Source organism: Carassius carassius, chromosome 8 (genome assembly GCF_963082965.1).
Source record: "Carassius carassius chromosome 8, fCarCar2.1, whole genome shotgun sequence".
In the NCBI taxonomy this organism is placed as follows: domain Eukaryota; kingdom Metazoa; phylum Chordata; class Actinopteri; order Cypriniformes; family Cyprinidae; genus Carassius; species Carassius carassius.
The window spans coordinates 15,232,379-15,240,307 of NC_081762.1; positions in this window are offsets into that span (position 1 = coordinate 15,232,379).

Genomic DNA, 7,929 nt, shown 5'->3' on the forward strand with positions numbered 1-7,929 from the left:
GGCAGGGCAATTCTTTAGCTACTATGTGAACAAACCAGTGTTAAAGGGTCATGAAACCCCAGAACACATTTTTGAGATGGCAACAGATATACTGGCTGCACATCTCTGAAAAGACTAAAAGCACTCATAAATGTTTTCAATAGTGGAAACTGTTTTTTTTCCGAGCAATTTCATCTTTCAGGTTTGAAAAGCAAAGTCAAAGTGTATGGAGGATTGCAGGGCAGATCTATGTCCGCTGGCCCTTAGGATTTATTCATGAGAAAGAGTTCATTGAATCCAATCACTGCACCCTGGTAGGTATAAACTATAATAGTTACAATATAACATGAATATTATTCATGAAATAATATCGCTTCTTTCTTCCCTCATTGTTGTCATTCAGAGAAATGGTTAGGTTTCGAGTGTGTTCGTTTCTTCTGTGTCATAAAACAAGTGTTATTTGCATTTGCCTGCATTCATTTAACACGAGCTGAACTCTGGGTGCAGGTGGTTGGTTTGCTGTGTTCTACCAACACAACTGAAAATTTTTTTTTTTGTAGCATACATTGAACTGACATAGGCCTACTTTTATATGATACTAACCAGGGGCCTGTATCATGAATCCGGTTTAGCTGGCTAGCCTGGGGTGCGTTTCCCAAAACCATAGTTGCTAACTAAGTTAGCAACTATGGTTTTGGGAAATGCACCCCTGCTCTGGGGTAGGTTATGTTCTGGTTTAGAGATCCCAAACTGAAATTTGACCAATCAGCTTTAAGCAAAGTGAAAGTGACAAACTCAGAGTTTGTTCAGCCACCATCATGGTACAGGCCCCAGGTGGCATAGTTTCTTAATTGCAAATCTTACATGATTCCCATTGCTATTTAATAACATTAATACTGAACAGTCAAAAAAAGTCTTAGAGCCAGCGGCCACACCCTTCTTAAAGCTAAGGTAATGAATGGGAAACCTTTCGTGTTCTTAACAGACACAAGTAGGCCTACTAGACCTTCTCTTTTTAGCTTGTAATGCCAGGCTTCAACTGCAGTTTGGAAAAGTATGCAATCTGTTTTAAGTAATGTCCTGGGCCCGTATTCTTAAAGATTCTAAGAATACTCTTAGATAGTTCCTAATTCAGCTTAAAAATCCTAATAGGAGTCTTAGCTTAAAAGTGATTCAAGACCAATCTGAGAGCAACTCTGAGCCAGGCAACACAAAATAACTTCTTCCATCTTAGTGAGGAGGTGGTGCTAACCCCATTGCTAGCTATGATCCAGAAGTGTTGTAGACGCCATCTTATGGCCAGACGTGGCAATTCATACATCGGGCCTGTCCCAATACCTGCACTTGCACTCTTAGCACTTAAACACTTGTCTACTTAAATTATGTATTCCTGTATTTGGCCTAAGTGTACAGTAGGTAGAACTTTTGATTACTCAGCGGGACTTGTTTTATAGGGTTGTAAAAAGGCAAATACAGTTTTTATATACTTTGCATTTTTAAAATAATGTCTTTTCAGTAGCTACAATGTTATAGACAACCCAAAGCAGCTGCAAACATTTTACAAAATAAAAATAATAAAAATCGTCTTTGTATCAATAAAATGCAACATTTTACGTTTTACTACAAAATAAGTTACATGTAATGTATAATTAAACTTACACTGTAATGATTTCCTGGACATGTTGTGATTTTAGGTCACATGAGTACGTGAAAATGATGGAAAGACTCAAATGCTGTAAAGACTCAAATGCTGCCCTGAAGTGCGATCAGATAGTGTGGATTTAGTACGCATTTAGGGCACTGAGCTTTGCCATTTATTAGACCTGGGACAGTCTTGCACTTGCACTTCCTGTCGTGTGTACCTGCTCAGACCTCAAGTGTGGGACATTACTGAGGTGCATTATGGGATTGGATAAGTGCACTTGATAATGTCTCCTCAAATAGTGCACTATGTAGTGGTATAGGGGTGATTTTGGACAAAGCCCTGAACTGTGGTATGGGGGTATGGGATTGGTTGGCACGGGGATCATTTCTGGGTCAAAAGTTGGTGTGTTCACAAAAATGTACAGTAGCTACATCTGAATATTTGCTCTCTTGAACCTCACCAGGTTCTACCAAGATATTAAATAGTTAAAACCGACTGTTATTTCACTTTTCTGTTTCAGACAAAAAATTTACCCCCAAACAGTGGATTGCCCATTCATGTGCCCCCTCAGATTTTGAGCCAAGTGGATATGAATGCAGCTTTCAAAAGACAGAAAAAAACCCCAGCTGAGATTAGAACGTTCCGTGCAGCACATTATCAACTGCTAAAATAAAATCTGCTTTTGCCCTTTGGCTGGTGCCAGGGTTGCCAGGTTTTCACAACAAAACCAGCCCAATTGCTACTCAAAACTAGCCCAATCCCATTTAGTTGTGGGTTCCCTGATAAAAATTATGTTCCAGGGTGTAAAATACGTTTTTTTTTTTTTTTTGTGGGTTTCCCTGGTAAATGCACATTCCAGGGGGTAAATATGAGGTTATTGGGGTTACCTTCATCCTGTGGACATAAAAAACAACCCACGGCAACAGTGTTACTTTGCATTTTTTAAATAATTGTTATATACTTTGCATTTTTAAAATAATGTCTTTTCAGTGGCTACAATGTTATAGACAACCCAAAGCAGCTGCAAACATTTTACATAATAAAAATAATAAAAATCGGTTGTTTGATTATTTAAAATAATCAAACAACCGCAGTAAGAATTTTCATCAAGCACGGTGAGTAATGGCTCCTCCTGTCATTGTTACTTGCACCTCTTGCCACATGTACAGTTTATCTATCTCTGTCGCTGATGAGGGATTCACATGTGATAAATGCAGGGAAATAGTCAGGCTGACAGAGAAGATTTCAGAATTAGAGACACGCATCCAAACTTTAATTGAGGACAGTAAGAATGTTAGGGCTCTAGATACGGCTTTGGATGCGTCTAGCTCAGGGATTCCTGTACATTGTTCGGTTCCGGAAACAGACCCCCTGCAGCAGGGCAACTGGGTGACGGTGAGGCAGAGTAGTCGTGGGTCAAAACACCGCTCTTCTTTTCCGATCAAAACATTAAACAGGTTTAATTAAACCACTCAGTGCTGCACCCACTGAGAAACCTGATGAAAGTGCTCTAGTTATTGGTGATTCTATTGTACGGAACGTGAATATAGAGACACCAGCCACCATAGTCAAATGTTTACCGGGAGCCAGAGCGCCTGACATCTTGGCAAATTTAAAAGTGCTGGCTAATGCTAAACGTAAATACAGTAAGATTGTTATTCATGCCGGCGCTAATGATGTTCGACTTCGCCAGTCGGAGATCACTAAAAATAACATTAAAGAGGTGTGTGAACTTGCAAGCACGATGTCAGACACTGTAATATGCTCTGGTGCCCTCCCTGCTTACCGTGGTGACGAGATGCATAGCAGATTGTCATCACTCAATGGCTGGATGTCTAAGTGTTGCCCACAGAATAACATAGGTTTCATAGACAATTGGACGAGCTTTTGGGGCAGACCTGACCTGTTTAAAAGAGATGGTCTTCATCCCTCCTGGGGTGGCGCCACTCTTCTCTCTAGAAATATGGCAAATAGTCTTAGTGTTTATACTTGACTAACTGGGGCCCAGGTCAGGAAGCAGACAGACTGGCTAAACCGACCGTCTGCTAGCTGCCTACCGTCACAGAGGTCAGTTAATTCTCAGCACATAGAGACTCTTTCACCTAGATATCACACTATAGAGACTGTGTCTGTTCCCCGAACTAGAAAAAACAAAAAACGTCCAAACCAAGTTAAGAGTAACAATTTAATTGAGGTTCAACAAATAAAAAACAGAAGCAATATGGATAAACAAATGATAAAGCTTGGCTTATTGAATATCAGATCCCTTTCTACGAAAACACTTTTTGTAAATAATATGATCACTGATCATAATATAGATGTACTCTGTTTGACAGAAACCTGGCTAAAACCTGATGATTACATTATTTTAAATGAGTCCACCCCCCAAGATTACTGTTATAAACATGAGCCGCGTCTAAAAGGCAAAGGTGGAGGTGTTGCTTCAATTTATAACAACGTTTTCAGGATTTCTCAGAGGGCAGGCTTCAAGTATAACTCGTTTGAAGTAATGGTGCTTCATATAACATTATCCAGAGAAACAAATGTTAATGATAAATCCCCTGTTATGTTTGTACTGGCTACTGTATACAGGCCACCAGGGCACCATACAGACTTTATTAAAGAGTTTGGTGATTTTACATCCGAGTTAGTTCTGGCTGCAGATAAAGTCTTAATAGTTGGTGATTTTAATATCCACGTTGATAATGAAAAAGATGCATTGGGATCTGCATTTATAGACATTCTGAACTCTATTGGTGTTAGACAACACGTTTCAGGACCTACTCATTGTCGAAATCATACTCTAGATTTAATACTGTCACATGCAATTGATTTTGATGGTGTTGAAATTATTCAGCCAAGCGATGATATCTCAGATCATTATTTAGTTCTGTGCAAACTTCATATAGCCAAAATTGTAAATTCTACTTCTTGTTACAAGAATGGAAGAACCATCACTTCTAACACAAAAGACTGCTTTTTAAGTTATCTTCCTGATGTAACCAAATTCCTTAGCATATCCAAAACCTCAGAACAACTTGATGATGTAACAGAAACTATGGACTCTCTCTTTTCTAGCACTTTAAATAAAGTTGCTCCTTTACGCTTAAGGAAGGTTAAGGAAAACAGTTTGACACCATGGTATAATGAGCATACTCGTACCCTAAAGAGAGCAGCCCGAAAAATGGAGCGCAGCGGGAGGAAAACAAAACTAGAGGTATTTCGTATTGCTTGGCGGGAAAGTAACATATCCTACAGAAAAGCATTAAAAACTGCTAGATCCGATTACTTTTCTTCTCTTTTAGAAGAAAACAAACATAACCCCAGGTATTTATTCAATACAGTGGCTAAATTAACGAAAAAAAAAGCCTCAACAAGTGTTGACATTTCCCAACACCACAGCAGTAATGACTTTATGAACTACTTTACTTCTAAAATCGATACTATTAGAGATAAAATTGCAACCATTCAGCCGTCAGCTACAGTATCACATCAGACAGTGCACTATAGACCCCCTGAGGAACAGTTCCACTCATTCTCTACTATATGAGAGGAAGAATTGTATAAACTTGTTAAATCATCTAAACCAACAACATGTATGCATGTATGTTAGACCCTATACCATCTAAGCTCCTAAAAGAGGTGCTTCCAGAAGTCATAGATCCTCTTCTGACTATTATTAATTCCTCATTGTCATTAGGATATGTCCCCAAAACCTTCAAACTGGCTGTTATTAAGCCTCTCATCAAAAAACCACAACTTGACCCCAAAGAACTAGTTAATTATAGACCAATCTCGAATCTCCCTTTTCTTTCCAAGATACTAGAAAAGGTGGTATCCTCACAATTATATTCCTTCTTAGAGAAAAATGGTATATGTGAGGATTTCCAGTCAGGATTTAGACCGTATCATAGTACTGAGACTGCTCTCCTTAGAGTTACAAATGATCTGCTCTTATCATCTGATCGTGGGTGTATCTCTCTATTAGTTTTATTGGATCTTAGTGCTGCGTTTGACACAATTGACCACAACATTCTTTTGCATAGACTTGAACACTTTGTTGGCATCAGTGGAAGTGCATTAGCATGGTTTAAATCTTACTTATATGACCGCCATCAGTTCGTAGCAGTGAATGAAGATGTATCCTATCGATCACAAGTGCAGTATGGAGTACCTCAAGGCTCAGTACTAGGGCCGCTACTCTTCACGCTTTATATGTTACCATTGGGAGATATCATCAGGAAACATGGTGTTAGCTTTCACTGTTATGCTGATGATACTCAGCTCTATATTTCTTCGCAGCCCGGTGAAACACACCAATTTGAAAAACTAATGGATTGCATAGTCGATATAAAAAACTGGATGACGAGTAATTTTTTACTGCTAAATTCTGAAAATCAGAGGTGTTACTTATAGGACCTAAAAACTCCGCTTGTAATAACCTAGAACACTGTCTAAGACTTGATGGTTGCTCTGTCAATTCTTCGTCATCAGTTAGGAACCTAGGTGTGCTATTTGATCGCAATCTTTCCTTAGAAAGCCACGTTTCTAGCATTTGTAAAACTGCATTTTTCCATCTCAAAAATATATCTAAATTACGGCCTATGCTCTCAATGTCAAATGCAGAAATGTTAATCCATGCATTTATGACCTCAAGGTTAGATTGTTGTAATGCTTTATTGGGTGGTTGTTCTGCACGCTTAGTAAACAAACTACAGCTAGTCCAAAATGCAGCAGCAAGAGTTCTTACTAGAACCAGGAAGTATGACCATATTAGCCCGGTCCTGTCAACACTGCACTGGCTCCCTATCAAGCATTGTATAGATTTTAAAATATTGCTTATTACTTATAAAGCCCTGAATGGTTTACCACCTCAGTATTTGAATGAGCTCCTTTTACATTATAATCCTCTACGTCCGCTACGTTCTCAAAACTCAGGCAATTTGATAATACCTAGAATATCAAAATCAACTGCGGGCGGCAGATCCTTTTCATATTTGGCGCCTAAACTCTGGAATAACCTACCTAACATTGTTCGGGAGGCAGACACACTCTTGCAGTTTAAATCTAGATTAAAGACCCATCTCTTTAACCTGGCATACACATAACATACTAATATGCTTTTATTATCCAAATCCGTTAAAGGATTTTTAGGCTGCATTAATTAGGTAAACCGGAACCGGAAACACTTCCCATAACACCCTATGTACTTGCTACATCATTAGAAGAATGGCATCTACGCTAATATTTGTCTGTTTCTCTCTTGTTCCGAGGTCACCGTGGCCACCAGATCCAGTCTGTGTCCAGATCAGAGGGTCACTGCAGTCACCCGGATCCAGTACGTATCCAGACCAGATGGTGGATCAGCACCTAGAAAGGACCTCTACTGCCCTGAAAGACAGCGGAGACCAGGACAACTAGAGCCCCAGATACAGATCCCCTGTAAAGACCTTGTCTCAGACGACCACCAGGACAAGACCACAGGAAACAGATGATTCTTCTGCACAATCTGACTGTGCTGCAGCCTGGAATTAAACTACTGGTTTCATCTGGCCAGAGGAGAACTGGCCCCCCAACTGAGCCTGGTTTCTCCCAAGGTTTTTTTCTCCATTCTGTCACCGATGGAGTTTCGGTTCCTTGCCGCTGTCGCCTCTGGCTTGCTTAGTTGGGGTCACTTCATCTACAGCGATATCGTTGACTTGATTGCAAATAAATGCACAGACACTATTTAACTGAACAGAGATGACATCACTGAATTCAATGATGAACTGCCTTTAACTATCATTTTTGCATTATTGACACTGTTTTCCTAATGAATGTTGTTCAGTTGCTTTGACGCAATGTATTTTGTTTAAAGCGCTATATAAATAAAGGTGACTTTGACTTTGACTTTGTTAAAGTAGACAAATTCCACAGGAAAATTGTGGACTTGGCAACACTGTCTGGCACTGAGCCAGAGACAGACATGTTTATATAGTGCTGCAATCACCAATCACACACGATTCTGTTAAGCTTTTGAATACAATGGCCAATTAGAGGCATTCCCATGCACATAAAAAAAATTGTCTGGCCCACCTCTGGGCCACAAACTAGCTTAAAGGGACAGTTCACCCAAAAATGAAAATTGGATGTTTTTCTGCTTACCTCCAGGGCATCCAAGATGTAGGTGACTTTGTTTCTTCAGTAGAACACAAATATCAACATATAATAAAATGTTACATGTTACTTCCCTAACATGTCTACTTGTACTTAGGCAAAGTTGATCACACTACAAACAATACAATACTGTGGGGGTGTGTTTGAAT